This window comes from Mobula hypostoma, chromosome X1 (genome assembly GCF_963921235.1).
Source record: "Mobula hypostoma chromosome X1, sMobHyp1.1, whole genome shotgun sequence".
NCBI classification, from domain to species: Eukaryota; Metazoa; Chordata; class Chondrichthyes; order Myliobatiformes; family Myliobatidae; genus Mobula; species Mobula hypostoma.
Genome location: NC_086128.1, coordinates 56336418 through 56351204, shown reverse-complemented (window position 1 = coordinate 56351204; position 14787 = coordinate 56336418). Strand labels below are relative to the sequence as shown.

Here is a 14787-nt window from a genome sequence, read left to right as displayed (position 1 = left end):
ACCTTTCACACCCTGCCTGATCAAGAACCTGTTAACCTTTGTCTTAATACCATGGGCTCTTACCTTGTTAAATAGCCTCATGTGTAGCACCTTGTCAAGACCTTCTGAAAATCCAAGTCCATAATGCCCACCGCTTATCCTTTGCCTATCCTGCTTGTTATTTCCTAAAACAATTCCAACAGATTTGGCAGGCAGATCTTTAATTACATCCCTGCTGGAGCATTCTTCTCCATCAGGCCTGGGTTTTGCCCTCTCCCTTGCCTCATCATACTTGGCGTTCTCTTCCACTGGAGGGAGGTGCCGAGGATGAACCATGTCCTGGGCCCAGATGGGGATGAGCAGGCATCTGCAGCGGCCGTTTGGCAGACAACAGGAAGGTGGTGTCGGCACAACAAACGTGATTTCGGACTGAAAATCCAGGTGATTCATTCCCCTGCTGCTTCACCTCTGGGATGGTAGATCATCTGTCACAATTGCAGCAGGACAGGGAACCTTGTGGAAAGTGATTGCACAGCAGACCTCTCCATTGGCCAGTTGCCATGACCGTTGATGGCTGGTGTAGGCCTGAGAGCTGACTGCAGAGGTTGTAAGATGCTGGTTCTCCTACGGGATGTGGGAGAGTGGCCATTGACCATCGTGCTAAGGGCTAGGACGAGGGTGACAGCGTTTGGAAACTAGGACTACGTCAGCACCAATGTTGTCCTTACCAACTGTACTTGACTGCATTAAGGTTCAAGGTACATTTTATGTCAAAGAATGTATGTAGTATACAACTCAGATTCATCATTAACACCACTATTCTCCTGCATCAGGACGTGGACGCACCCATGGACAAAACAACTGGCCAACGACAGCCCAAAGGTTGCAGTGAGCACAGTCACAGGATGATGCCATGCCAGGGACACCCTCGAGCTGAGGCAAGGGGACACAGAGATTGGCCGTGCTACATAGGCACGTGGTGGCACGTATACTGGGAATGGGAGAGGGGTTAGAATGTCCAAAGAAACAGGAATTTTCCACAATTCCCAAATTGGCAGGAGTTTATGCTGTAGTTCTAACCCATGGGATATGGAGATGGGAACTGTGCATGGTACTCCCTCTGTGGGTCTGACCTTGTGATCGGAAGACAGAAAAGGGCATGGTGTTTCCAGTGTGGGTCTCATCCAGCCCTTTCCAGATTTAACCCACATTCAACAATCCCACTGCCTAATCCTCACTGCATGTGATTGATATTCCAGGTTGATGAGTTTTTCCATTTTTGCTGAATGCCTATGGAGGTTCAGAGATCACTGCCCTGTGATGCCCCAAAGGCAATGGCATGCAGAATCGGAGCAGAATCCCGCATTGTGGATCCCCTCGATGACAGGCAAGGGGTGACAGAAATTGGCATGGCATCATAATTCACTGTCTGCTGGTATTCCAGAGAGTGAAACATAGAAACATAGAAACATAGAAAATAGGTGCAGGAGTAGGCCATTCGGCCCTTCGAGCCTGCACCGCCATTTATTATGATCATGGCTGATCATCCAACTCAGAACCCAGCCTTCCCTCCATACCCCCTGACCCCTGTAGCCACAAGGGCCATATCTAACTTCCTTTTAAACATAGCTAATGAACTGGCCTCAACAGTTTGCTGTGGCAGAGAATTCCACAGATTCACCACTCTCTGTGTGAAGAAGTTTTTCCTAACCTCGGTCCTAAAAGGCTTCCCCTCTATCCTCAAACTGTGACCCCTCGTTCTAGACCTCCCCAACATCGGGAACAATCTTCCTGCATCTAGCCTGTCCAATCCCTTTAGGATCTTATACGTTTCAATCAGATCCCCCCTCAATCTTCTAAATTCCAACGAGTACAAGCCCAGTTCATCCAGTCTTTCTTCATATGAAAGACCTGCCATCCCAGGAATCAATCTGGTGAACCTTCTTTGTACTCCCTCTATGGCAAAGATGTCTTTCCTCAGATTAGGGGACCAAAACTGCACACAATACTCCAGGTGTGGTCTCACCAAGGCCTTGTACAACTGCAGTAGTACCTCCCTGCTCCTGTACTCGAATCCTCTCGCTATAAATGCCAGCATACCGTTCGCCTTTTTCACCGCCTGCTGTACCTGCATGCCCACTTTCAATGACTGGTGTATAATGACACCCAGGTCTCGTTGCACCTCCCCTTTTCCTAATCGGCCACCATTCAGATAATAATCTGTTTTCCTATTTTTGCCACCAAAGTGGATAACTTCACATTTATCCACATTAAATTGCATCTGCCATGAGTTTGCCCACTCACCCAACCTATCCAAGTCACCCTGCATCCTCTTAGCATCCTCCTCACTGCTAACACTGCCACCCAGCTTCGTGTCATCCGCAAACTTGGAGATGCTGCATTTAATTCCCTCATCCAAGTCATTAATATATATTGTAAACAACTGGGGTCCCAGCACTGAGCCTTGCGGTACCCCACTAGTCACCGCCTGCCATTCTGAAAGTGGAAGGAGATCAGAATGTTTAAGAACAAGTTTTCCAATTTCCCATACATGCACTGTGCTCCCTGTGTTTCTGACTCAGGCACAGGGAGGGGAGAGCTGTGCACAGTGCTCATGGAGTGCTGACTGGGAATTATGGAGGCGGGAACTGTGTGTGGTCCTCCAAGTGTGTGTTTGACCCAGAAGTAAATTGGTGTTTCATACATGCCTACCAGTATGAGTCTGAAACAGCTCATTTCAGATTTAAGCCATGTTTGACAGTGGAGTGTTAAGCTCTCAGTACCTGTACCTAATATTCCAGGGCCATCCAGCAGGGAACAAAGCCTTGTCATTGTTCCTATTATATATGATTCTTTGCCCGACTGCGCGTTCAGTGTCAACAGGCTGCTGCCCCTGCAATAGGACTGGGAACTCTGTGGAAAGAAATTTCAAAGGTCCGGAATTATTGCACTGTGCACGACTGTGCTCCTTTCCGGATTTAATCCATGTTTTGCAGTCCTGCTGTATAAGATTCAATGAAAATTTTCAATCAGGAGACGAAGGCTTGTCTGGGTTCCCACTGAATGAGATTTCGTGTCTTGCTGCTCATCCATCAGAATTGAAGATGGACTGTCACAGCTGCAACATGACAAGGAACACAGTGGAAAGAGATTGCTCGGCTGCCCTGGGTTCCCGTCTCCGTCTGTCGGCAGCTTATCGGCCGGCCGCGCACGACAGCTCAACGGCCCGCCCCAGGGCACCAGGTAGGTGCCTGATTCTGTTGTTCGACACACATTTTCTTTCATTGCAAAGCCACGCCCGTTCCTTCTCTGCGCGAAGGGGAAGCCGGGGGCAGCGTTATCTGGGAGATAGCAGGGAGAGAGGACTAGGCAATGATCACTCCTGAGGTGAAGAGGGAGGAAGGATGGGGTTGGGGCAGGTCGGAAGGAGTCGGGAGGGCTGAGCCGGGAGCGGGTAGGGTGAGGGACATGGGGGTGGGGAGAGAGGGAGCAGGGGTCACAGTGAGGATGGGATAGTTTGAGGGTGGGGGGAATTGGTTATGGGGAGTGAGGGTGCATGGGGGAGGTGGATTGGTGGGGAGGGGCTTGTTGAGGATGGGACAGGATGGAGGGATGGTGGTGCAGACTTGTCACAAGCCCACCAGTCCCTCAGACGTTATTGTTTAATACAGAAGATCTCATTCCCTTCTCCCTTTTCCATTTCTACCCTTTCCTCTCTCCTTCCTCTAAAAACACATACAGAGTCACTCGGAATCGGAGGACACTTTGAAGGAGTCTTGAACTAAGCTGTGCCCGTGGACCTGGTCCAATCCTGAAGCCTGACCCCTCACTCCTCGTTCCACATCAGACCTAAACAACACCCCTCTTCCTTCTGAAGAACCAATCCCTCTTGACCTGGACCCATGGGACCCTCTGGACATTGTGGCCTTGGGCTGGCGCTCCCTCAGCAGCTTCCTCGATGCCTGCACTTCTCTGGTAAAGTAGAAGTTGGCCCAGCACTCTAGATCAGTGCGGGACATCCAGACCAACTGGCTGTCTGGGACTGGAGTGGAAGAAGAAACCTGTCCTGTCAGCTGTTGGTTCAGGTTCTGCACCTGACACTCAGAACCTTTCGGGGGTGGTGGAGGGAAATGGGTGAGTGACCGAGATCTTTAATTACATCCCTGCTGGAGCATTCTTCTCCATCAGGCCTGGGTTTTGCCCTCTCCCTTGCCTCATCATACTTGGCGTTCCCTTCCACTGGAGGGAGGTGCCGAGGATGAACAATGTCCTGGGCCCAGATGGGGATGAGCAGGCATCTGCAGCGGCCGTTTGCCAGACGACAGGAAGGTGGTGTCGGCACAACAAACGTGATTTCGGACTGAAAATCCAGGTGATTCATTCCCCTGCTGCTTCACCTCTGGGATGGTAGATCATCTGTCACAATTGCAGCAGGACAGGGAACCTTGTGGAAAGTGATTGCACAGCAGACCTCTCCATTGGCCTGTTGCCATGACCGTTCATGGCTGGTGTAGGCCTGAGAGCTGACTGCAGAGGGTGTAAGATGCTGGTTCTCCTACGGGATGTGGGAGAGTGGCCATTGACCATCGTGGTAAGGGCTAGGACGAGGGTGACGCGTTTGGAAACTAGGACTACGTCAGCACCAATGTTGTCCTTACCAACTGTACTTGACTGCATTAAGGTTCAAGGTACATTTATTGATAAAGAATGTATGCAGTATACAACTCAGATTCATCATTAACACCACTATTCTCCTGCATCAGGACGTGGACGCACCCATGGACAAAACAACTGGCCAACGACAGCCCAAAGGTTGCAGTGAGCACAGTCACAGAATGATGCCATGCCAGGGACACCCTCGAGCTGAGGCAAGGGGACACAGAGATTGGCCGTGCTACATAGGCACGTGGTGGCACATATACTGGGAACGGGAGAGGGGTTAGAATGTCCAAAGAAACAGGAATTTTCCACACTTCTCAAATTGGCAGGAGGCTGTGATGTAGTTCTAACCCATGGGATATGGAGATGGGAACTGTGCATGGTACTCCCTCTGTGGGTCTGACCTTGTGATAGGGAGACAGAAAAGAGCATGGTGTTTCCAGTGTGGGTCTCATCCAGCCCTTTCCAGATTTAACCCACATTCAACAATCCCACTGCCTAATCCTCACTGCATGTGATTGATATTCCAGGTTGATGAGTTTTTCCATTTTTGCTGAATGCCTATGGAGGTTCAGAGATCACTGCCCCGTGATGCCCCAAAGGCAATGGCATGCACAATCGGAGCAGAATCCCGCATTGTGGATCCCCTCGATGACAGGCACGGGGTGACAGAAATTGGCATGGCATCATGATTCACTGTCTGCTGGTATTCCAGAGAGTGGAAGGAGATCAGAATGTTTAAGAACAAGTTTTCCAATTTCCCATACATGCACTGTGCTCCCTGTGTTTCTGACTCAGGCACAGGGAGGGGAGAGCTGTGCACAGTGCTCCTGGAGTGCTGACCGGGAATTATGGAGGCGGGAACTGTGTGTGGTCCTCCAAGTGTGTGTTTGACCCAGAAGTAAATTGGTGTTTCATACATGCCTACCAGTATGAGTCTGAAACAGCTCATTTCAGATTTAAGCCATGTTTGACAGTCGGAGTGTTAAGCTCTCAGTACCTGTACCTAATATTCCAGGGGCATCCAGCAGGGAACACAGCCTTGTCATTGTTCCTATTATATATGATTCTTTGCCCGACTGCACGTTCAGTGTCGACAGGCTGCTGCCCCTGCAATAGGACTGGGAACTCTGTGGAAAGATATTTCAAAGGTCCGGAATTATTGCACTGTGCACGACTGTGCTCCTTTCCGGATTTAATCCATGTTTTGCAGTCCTGCTGTATAAGATTCAATGAAATTTTTCAATCAGGAGACGAAGGCTTGTCTGGGTTCCCACTGAATGAGATTTCGTGTCTTGCTGCTCATCCATCAGAATTGAAGATGGACTGTCACAGTTGCAACATGACTTGGAACACAGTGGAAAGAGATTGCTCGGCTGCCCCGGGTTCCCGTCTCCGTCTCTCTGCAGCCTATCGGCCGGCAGCGCACGACAGCTCAACGGCCCGCCCCAGGGCACCAGGTAGCTGCCTGATTCTGTTATTCGACACACGTTTTCTTTCATTGCAAAGCCACGCCCGCTCCTTCTCTGCGCGAAGGGGAAGCTGGGGGCAGCGTTATCTGGGAGATAGCAGGGAGAGAGGACTAGGCAATGATCACTCCTGAGGTGAAGAGGGAGGAGGGATGGGGTTGGGGCAGGTCGGAAGGAGTCGGGAGGGCTGAGCCGGGAGCGGGTAGGGTGAGGGACATGGGGGTGGGGAGAGAGGGAGCAGGGGTCACAGTGAGGATGGGATAGTTTGAGGGTCGGGGGAATTGGTTATGTGGAGGGAGGGTGCATGGGGGAGGTGGATTGGTGGGGAGGGGCTTGTTGAGGATGGGACAGGGTGGAGGGATGGTGGTGCAGACTTGTCACAAGCCCACCAGTCCCTCAGATGTTATTGTTTAATACAGAAGATCTCATTCCCTTCTCCCTTTTCCATTTCTACCCTTTCCTCTCTCCTTCCTCTAAAAACACATACAGAGTCACTCGGAATCGGAGGACACTTTGAAGGAGTCTTGAACTAAGCTGTGCCCGTGGACTTGGTCCAATCCTGGAACCTGACCCCTCACTCCTCGTTCGACATCAGACCTAAACAACCCCCCTCTTCCTTCTGAAGAACCAATCCCTCTTGACCTGGACCCATGGGACCCTCTGGACATTGTGGCCTTGGGCTGGCGCTCCCTCAGCAGCTTCCTCGATGCCTGCACTTCTCTGGTAAAGTAGAAGTTGGCCCAGCACTCTCGATCAGTGCGGGACATCCAGACCAACTGGCTGTCTGGGACTGGAGTGGAAGAAGAAACCTGTCCTGTCAGCTGTTGGTACAGGTTCTGCACCTGACACTCAGAACCTATCGGGGGTGGTGGAGGGAAATGGGTGAGTGACCGAGATCTTTAATTACATCCCTGCTGGAGCATTCTTCTCCATCAGGCCTGGGTTTTGCCCTGCCCCTTGCCTCATCATACTTGGCGTTGCCTTCCACTGGAGGGAGGTGCCGAGGATGAACCATGTCCTGGGCCAGATGGGGATGAGCAGGCATCTGCAGCGGCCGTTTGCCAGACAACAGGAAGGTGGTGTCGGCACAACAAACGTGATTTCGGACTGAAAATCCAGGTGATTCATTCCCCTGCTGCTTCACCTCTGGGATGGTAGATCATCTGTCACAATTGCAGCAGGACAGGGAACCTTGTGGAAAGTGATTGCACAGCAGACCTCTCCATTGGCCAGTTGCCATGACCGTTCATGGCTGGTGTAGGCCTGAGAGCTGACTGCAGAGGTTGTAAGATGCTGGTTCTCCTACGGGATGTGGGAGAGTGGCCATTGACCATCGTGCTAAGGGCTAGGACGAGGGTGACAGCGTTTGGAAACTAGGACTACGTCAGCACCAATGTTGTCTTTACTATCTGTACCTGAGTGCATTTACGTTCAAGGTCGATTTATTGATAAAGTATGTATGCAGTATACAACTCAGATTCATCATTAACACCACTATTCACCTGCACCAGGACGTGGACGCACCCATGAACAAAACAACTGGCCAATGACAGCCCAAAGGTTGCAGTGAGCACAGTCACAGAATGATGCCATGCCAGGGACACCCTCGAGCTGAGGCAAGGGGACACAGAGATTGGCCGTGCTACATAGGCACGTGGTGGCACGTATACTGGGAATGGGAGAGGGGTTAGAATCTCCAAAGAAACAGGAATTTTCCACACTTCTCAAATTGGCAGGAGGCTGTGATGTAGTTCTAACCCATGGGATATGGAGATGGGAACTGTGCATGGTACTCCCTCTGTGGGTCTGACCTTGTGATCGGGAGACAGAAAAGGGCATGGTATTTCCAGTGTGGGTCTCATCCAGCCCTTTCCAGATTTAACCCACATTCAACAATCCCACTGCCTAATCCTCACTGCATGTGATTGATATTCCAGTTGTCCTGGTGTGATCTGACTCAAGGAAATGAGGTCCAGAACCGTGCATGATATACTCAGAAGCAGAGATTTGTCATCAATTGGAGAACTGGCCTTGTCCCAAGTCTCTCAACAGAAGTTAAAACAAACTATGAAAATGTATAAAGGCAGTATCAAGAGCAGTAAAGACAGTTTGGTTTTAATAAGTTGCTGCCCATTGGTTGTAGGAGGGCGGAGCAAAATTTCCTGCCCCAGGATGTGTCGAATCTTGGGATAATTAAATGCTAATTTCTCCTTTGGGGAATATTGTACAGGAACAGGACCTTTGGCCCACTATATTGTGTTGAACAAATTAAACAAGTAAATGAATGCCTGACTGAATCTCCATTCTCTGCAGATTCATGTGCACAGCTTGGAGCCTTTCAACCACCTATCACCATCCCTGACTGCATTGCAGGCACACACCACTTCACGTGTTGGAAACATGCCCTGCACATCTTCTGTGAATTTAATTCTTTCAATACATCAAATGCATGATATACAGTATTATACAATTCCAGCACAGGAGAAAATATTCCAGTAATCTAATTTATCTCCGGCTTTCATAATCTTACAAATTTCTGTTGTTCTCTCAGCCTTTTTCTCTCCAGAGAAAACAACCTAAGCTCTCGGAACGTTTCTTTGTGGATAGTCCCCTCTTACTCAGACACTGGGTGAGAATTTTCCTCCCCGCTCTTATTTCCCACGCGGTTTAGTCGATGGAGAACTCACCGACAAACAGCATGTCCAATAACACAGAAGTTGCCTCAAGGTGTTGAATGCAGAGACAGTGCAAGCGTTCTCTTCCCGTCTCAAATTTCTCCTTTTCACGTCATCTTCAGTGGGACAGGAACAGAGGATCTTCACTCTGTGTCTGACCCAGAAAGTGTGTGATGGTTTTAATCACATGAACCAAATACACATGAAAAACACTGCAAACAATGGAAATATATAAAGGCAGTATCAAGAGCAGTAAAGACAGTTTGGTTTTAATAAGTTGCTGCCCATTGGTTGTAGGAGGGCGCAGCAAAATTTCCTGCCCCAGGATGTGTTGAATCTTGGGATAATTAAATGCTAATTTCTCCTTTGGGGAATATTGTACAGGAACAGGACCTTTGGCCCACTATATTGTGTTGAACAAATTAAACAAGTAACCGAATGCCTAACTGAATCTCCATTCTCTGCAGATTCATGTGCACAGCTAAGAGCCCCTTAACCACCTATCACCATCACTGACTGGATTACAGGCACACACCACTTCACGTGTTGGAACCATTTTATGTGGACGTTGTGCAAGTAGAAGGTGGTTAAGAGTTCATCACAACATCGTGGGCTGAGTAGCCTGTTCCTGCACTGCACTGTGGTCCATAATTTGTTATATTTACCTGGGATTGCTGCATTTCTGATGCTGTGTGCCTGGGATGCTGATGCAAGTAATAAACTGATTCAACAAGTTGTTTCTCATGCCACATCTCTTCCTCTGCAGTCACTCTGTAAGGTTGAAGGTTCTGGGTGTGAGAGGTGGGGGTGGATGGGCAGGGAGGTGGGAATGATTGCTTGCTGGTATTCCAGAGAGTGGAAGGAGATCAGAATGTTTAAGAACAAGTTTTCCAATTTCCCACACATGCACTGTGCTTCCAGTGTTTCTGACCCAGGCACAGGGAGGAAGGAACTGTGCACAGTGCTCCTGGAGTACTGACTGGGGATTATGGAGGATGGAACTGTGTGTGGTGCTCCAAGTGTGGGTCTAACCCAGATGGTATGGAAATTGGAATCGCAGACAGTTCTGACAGTGAGAGTCTGAAACAGCTCTTTCCCAATTTAAGCCACGTTTGACAGTCCCACTGCCAGACCCTCAGTCCCTGTAACTAATGTTCCAGGGGCATCCAGCAGGGTACGAAGGCTTGTCTTGGTTCCTATCATGAATCCTCGCCCGACTGCACCTTCCGTTTTGAAAGGCTGCAACCCCTGCAACAGGACAGGGAACCCTGTGGAAAGAAATTTCAAAGCTAGGCAATTGTTGCTCGGTGCACGACTGTGCGCCTTTCTGGATTTAATCCATGATTGGCAGTCCTGCTGTACAAGATTCAATCAAAATTTTCAAACAGGAGAGAAAGGCTTGTCTGGGTTCCCACTGTATGAGATTCCTTGTCTTGCTGCTCGTCCATCAGAATTGTAGATGGACTGTCACAGCTGCAACAGGACGAGGAACACAGTGGAAAGAGATTGTGGATTTCCTGAAACGTACCTTTGTGGTGAACAGTTCACCTGCTGCGGTCTGATCCAAGGAAATGAGGTCCAGAACCGTGCATGGTATACTCAGGAGCAGACATTCGTCATCAATTGGAGAACTGGCCTTGTCCCAAGTCTATCAACAGAAGTTAAAACAAATAATGGAAATAAATAAAGGAGCATCAAGAGCAGTAAAGACAGTTTGGTTTTAATAAGTTGCTGCCCATTGGTTGTAGGAGGGCGGAGCAAAATTTCCTGCCCCAGGATGTGTCGAATCTTGGGATAATTAAATGCTAATTTCTCCTTTGGGGAATATTGTACAGGAACAGGACCTTTGGCCCACTATATTGTGTTGAACAAATTAAACAAGTAAATGAATGCCTGACTGAGTCTCCATTCCCAGCAGATTCATGTGCACAGCGAAGAACCTCTGAACCACCTATCACCATCCCTGACTGGATTACAGGCACACACTACTTCATATGCTGGAAACATAAAAAAAAACATAGAAACATACAGCACAACACAGGCCATTCGGCCCACAAAGCTGTGCCAAACATCTCCCTATCTTAGTAATACCTTAGCTTTACACAAAGCCCTCTATTACACATGCCCCGCACATTTTCTGTGAATTTACTCCTTTCACATCAAACGCATGATATCCAGTATTATACAATTCCAGCACAGGGGAAAATATTCCAGCAGTCTATTCTATCTCTGCCCATCATAATCTTACAAGTTTCTCTTGGGTCTTCCCTCAGCCTTTGTCTCTCCAGAACGTTTCTTTGTGGATAGTCCCCTCTTACTCAGACACTGGGTGAGAATTTTCCTCCCCGCTCTTATTTCCCACGCGGTTTAGTCGATGGAGAACTCACCGACAAACAGCATGTCCAATAACACAGAAGTTGCCTCAAGGTGTTGAATGCAGAGACAGTGCAAGCGTTCTCTTCCCGTCTCAAATTTCTCCTTTTCACGTCATCTTCAGTGGGACAGGAACAGAGGATCTTCACTCTGTGTCTGACCCAGAAAGTGTGTGATGGTTTTAATCACATGAACCTAATACACATGAAAAACACTGCAAACAATGGAAATATATAAAGGCAGTATCAAGAGCAGTAAAGACAGTTTGGTTTTAATAAGTTGCTGCCCATTGGTTGTAGGAGGGCGCAGCAAAATTTCCTGCCCCAGGATGTGTTGAATCTTGGGATAATTAAATGCTAATTTCTCCTTTGGGGAATATTGTACAGGAACAGGACCTTTGGCCCACTATATTGTGTTGAACAAATTAAACAAGTAAATGAATGCCTGACTGAATCTCCATTCTCTGCAGATTCATGTGCACAGCTTGGAGCCTTTCAACCACCTATCACCATCCCTGACTGCATTGCAGGCACACACCACTTCACGTGTTGGAAACATGCCCTGCACATCTTCTGTGAATTTAATTCTTTCAATACATCAAATGCATGATATACAGTATTATACAATTCCAGCACAGGGGAAAATATTCCAGTAATCTAATTTATCTCCGGCTTTCATAATCTTACAAATTTCTGTTGTTCTCTCAGCCTTTTTCTCTCCAGAGAAAACAACCTAAGCTCTCGGAACGTTTCTTTGTGGATAGTCCCCTCTTACTCAGACACTGGGTGAGAATTTTCCTCCCCGCTCTTATTTCCCACGCGGTTTAGTCGATGGAGAACTCACCGACAAACAGCATGTCCAATAACACAGAAGTTGCCTCAAGGTGTTGAATGCAGAGACAGTGCAAGCGTTCTCTTCCCGTCTCAAATTTCTCCTTTTCACGTCATCTTCAGTGGGACAGGAACAGAGGATCTTCACTCTGTGTCTGACCCAGAAAGTGTGTGATGGTTTTAATCACATGAACCTAATACACACGACAAACACCACACCTTATCGGAGAGGACTGCATGAACAATGCCCAGTTCCAGACGGGGAGGGGCAGTGTGTTCGGTGCCCACTCCCAGAGTGGGGAGAGGACGGTGTGGCTGACAGCCGGTGTCGGGAGACAGAGGAGGACACATAGACATTGCCATCATTTACTGTTTACTTCTGACCCTCTGCCCCTCACTGCAGGCCTAGTTGAAGAATTATCCTGCAACCCTCATGTATATTCATCTACCTCCCAGGGTAATTCGCTATAAACTTGCCTCGCCATATCATTGAACCTCACCCTCCCAGCCCTCTGACACTCCCCTGTAAGCCCCCACCTACTCCTCTCATTGGTTCTCTCACCTTCCCTCAGTTATCTGGCAGGCAGTTGCCAGTCTATCAAGAGATGCGTTTGGCTCCTGCAGGATACAGTCATTTCTGAAGTTGGCTGGTCTTCGGCAATGACTTGAAGGTGCAGATGGAGAGAGGCTGTGCTACGATCCTGTCTCTCTGGGCTCACCCCAGAAAAGTCTGTCCTGGACTTCACCTCACTGCCTGATGCCAAGGTGTGGCAGTTGTGTGACTCACAGAGGTAGATGTCTTGGTGCAGAGGGTGCAGAAGCTTGTTAGGGACAGGGAAGGAAGTGAGTGAGGGGACCCAACACCTCCTCTTAAAATTTGAGCTGGACCTGCCTTTTGCTGCCTGACAGCATCCTGCATTCCTTCTCATCTTGTCCAGCCCGCTCAGTGCAGGACAAGGCATGTCATTCTCTCTTCTCTCCACCCCTCTTCAGGTAGAAGATAAAAAATCCTGAAAACACATACCAGGCTCAAGACAGCTGCTACTCCACTATAAAATATTTATGGTGAGTTGGAGGACCTCACAATTGTTATGGCCCTAGCACCTGAATGCATTTTGAAATAATCACTGTGGGTGGCATGCAAAACCAAAATTATCAGCAACCTCAGGCTCAGCACTGATGCCAACAGTCTCAGTTCTGATTCAAGATTCAAAGTACATTTATTATCAAAGTATGTATAAAATATACAACCTTGAGATTTGTCTGCATTCACTTTTACTTTTGTTCAGGGACGCTGTCTTGGTCCCCTATTATTCTCCTTATACCTGCTTCCCCTTTGGAGACTTCATTAGAGAGCATAAACTTGCTTTCCACAGTTGTGTAGATGACACACAGTTGTATATGTCAGGCTTCACTAGAAAAGAGATCAAGTCAACCAGCAGGACAGTAGCTGAGGGAGCAGAGAAAGGATCAGCATGGGTGTGGACCAAGTATGTCCAGAGGGGCAGATAGTCAGACAGTGTATACATATCTTGCAAACTCTTCAGTAGTTGCATAGACACCTGAAGAGTAGACTATCTGTTGGATGGAAGTGACCAACAACTCTGATAGAGGCAGATGCCAAGTTTTTAAGCTCACCAGTGGGAGGTGGTGCTTTAGCAGTGCTGGCCCACCACCTCGAAGGAGTCTTGATCATAAGCGGGCCGAAACTCCTGAAGACAGGTGACAGATCAACTGATGATCCCACTGGTGATAGCACAGGACAGTTAACATCTTAGTCCACGTGTATTTTGTAACTCTCAGTTGAGCCTGATGATGATAATAACACCTTATCTTTTCCGCCTTCTGGTATGACTGCAAGAAACAAATGGATGAGCCATAATTTCCTAACACTGAATGAAGATAAAACTGAACCACTTTTAGTTGGTCCCAAAGCTAAAGCAGATATACTTCTTGATAAACTTGGGAACTTGGTTCCCCTTGTAGAATCAGAAGTAACAAGCCTGGGTGTTATCCTTGACTCAGATTTGAATTTTTAATCCCACATGAAGAAAGTAACCAAAGCAGCATTTCTACACTTTACAAATATTGCAAAGGTACGCCTATTTCTGTCATGTAATGAAGCTGAAAAACTAATTCATGCCTTTATATCAAATAGATTGGATTACTGCATTGCAATTTTTAACTGGACTTCCAAAGCAATCTTTTGACAAACTACAACTCATTCAGAACACCACTGCTAGACTTTCAACTGAAACCAGGATGATAGAGCACATCACTCCTGCCCAAGCTGCCCTGCATCAGCTTCCTGATTTTTTTTTTAAAAGAATTGTACTTAATGTTCTCCAACTTGTTTTTAAATTTATCAATGTTCTGGGAGTGGAGTACATCGCAGAATCACATTCGTTTTATAATCCTGCTCGAGCTCTTCGGTCTTCTTCCAACAGTCTCTTAAATTTAAACAATCTCCCTCAAAAGATAATTGGCAGGTCAGTTTTATTGAACTATGCTCTTAAACTGGCAAATTAAATCTTAAAAGCATGAAGGATGCACACTCAGCTGACACCAGCTCAAACCCTATTAATTTAGCCTTACTTTTAATGAACAGCTTTGCCTTTTATTTTCATTTTTGTACTGTACTTAGAACTATATTGTTTGTTTGAAAAGTGCTCTAGAAATAAATTATTATTTTGTCAGTATTGTAAGAAATGCAAGAGAACACTAAAAGAGAAATATCAGAGAACTAAAATAGGACATGAGGATGCTCTGGCAGACGAGATGAAAGAGAGTCCCAAGGTTTTC

The 14787-nt window shown here is 47.6% G+C and overlaps 2 long non-coding RNA genes across 3 annotated transcripts; one reads left to right on the top strand and one right to left on the bottom strand.

Moving 5' to 3' along the window:
• The first annotated feature begins 2494 nt into the window (after positions 1-2494).
• On the top strand, positions 2495-6946 carry LOC134340084 (uncharacterized). 2 transcript variants are annotated; one of them, XR_010016480.1, is made up of 4 exons: positions 2495-3222; positions 3721-4113; positions 5952-6098; positions 6597-6944. It is a non-coding gene; the product is annotated as an uncharacterized LOC134340084 (long non-coding RNA). The 2 variants fall into 2 exon arrangements; XR_010016479.1 differs by lacking the exon at positions 2495-3222 and having other exon boundaries at positions 3568-4113; positions 6597-6946.
• A 2970-nt stretch (positions 6947-9916) lies between these two features.
• Positions 9917-11570, bottom strand: LOC134340401 (uncharacterized). Its single transcript, XR_010016544.1, has 3 exons — positions 11170-11570; positions 10311-10430; positions 9917-10050 (listed from the first exon to the last, which is right to left on the bottom strand). It is a non-coding gene; the product is annotated as an uncharacterized LOC134340401 (long non-coding RNA).
• Between the last annotated feature and the right edge of the window lie 3217 nt (positions 11571-14787).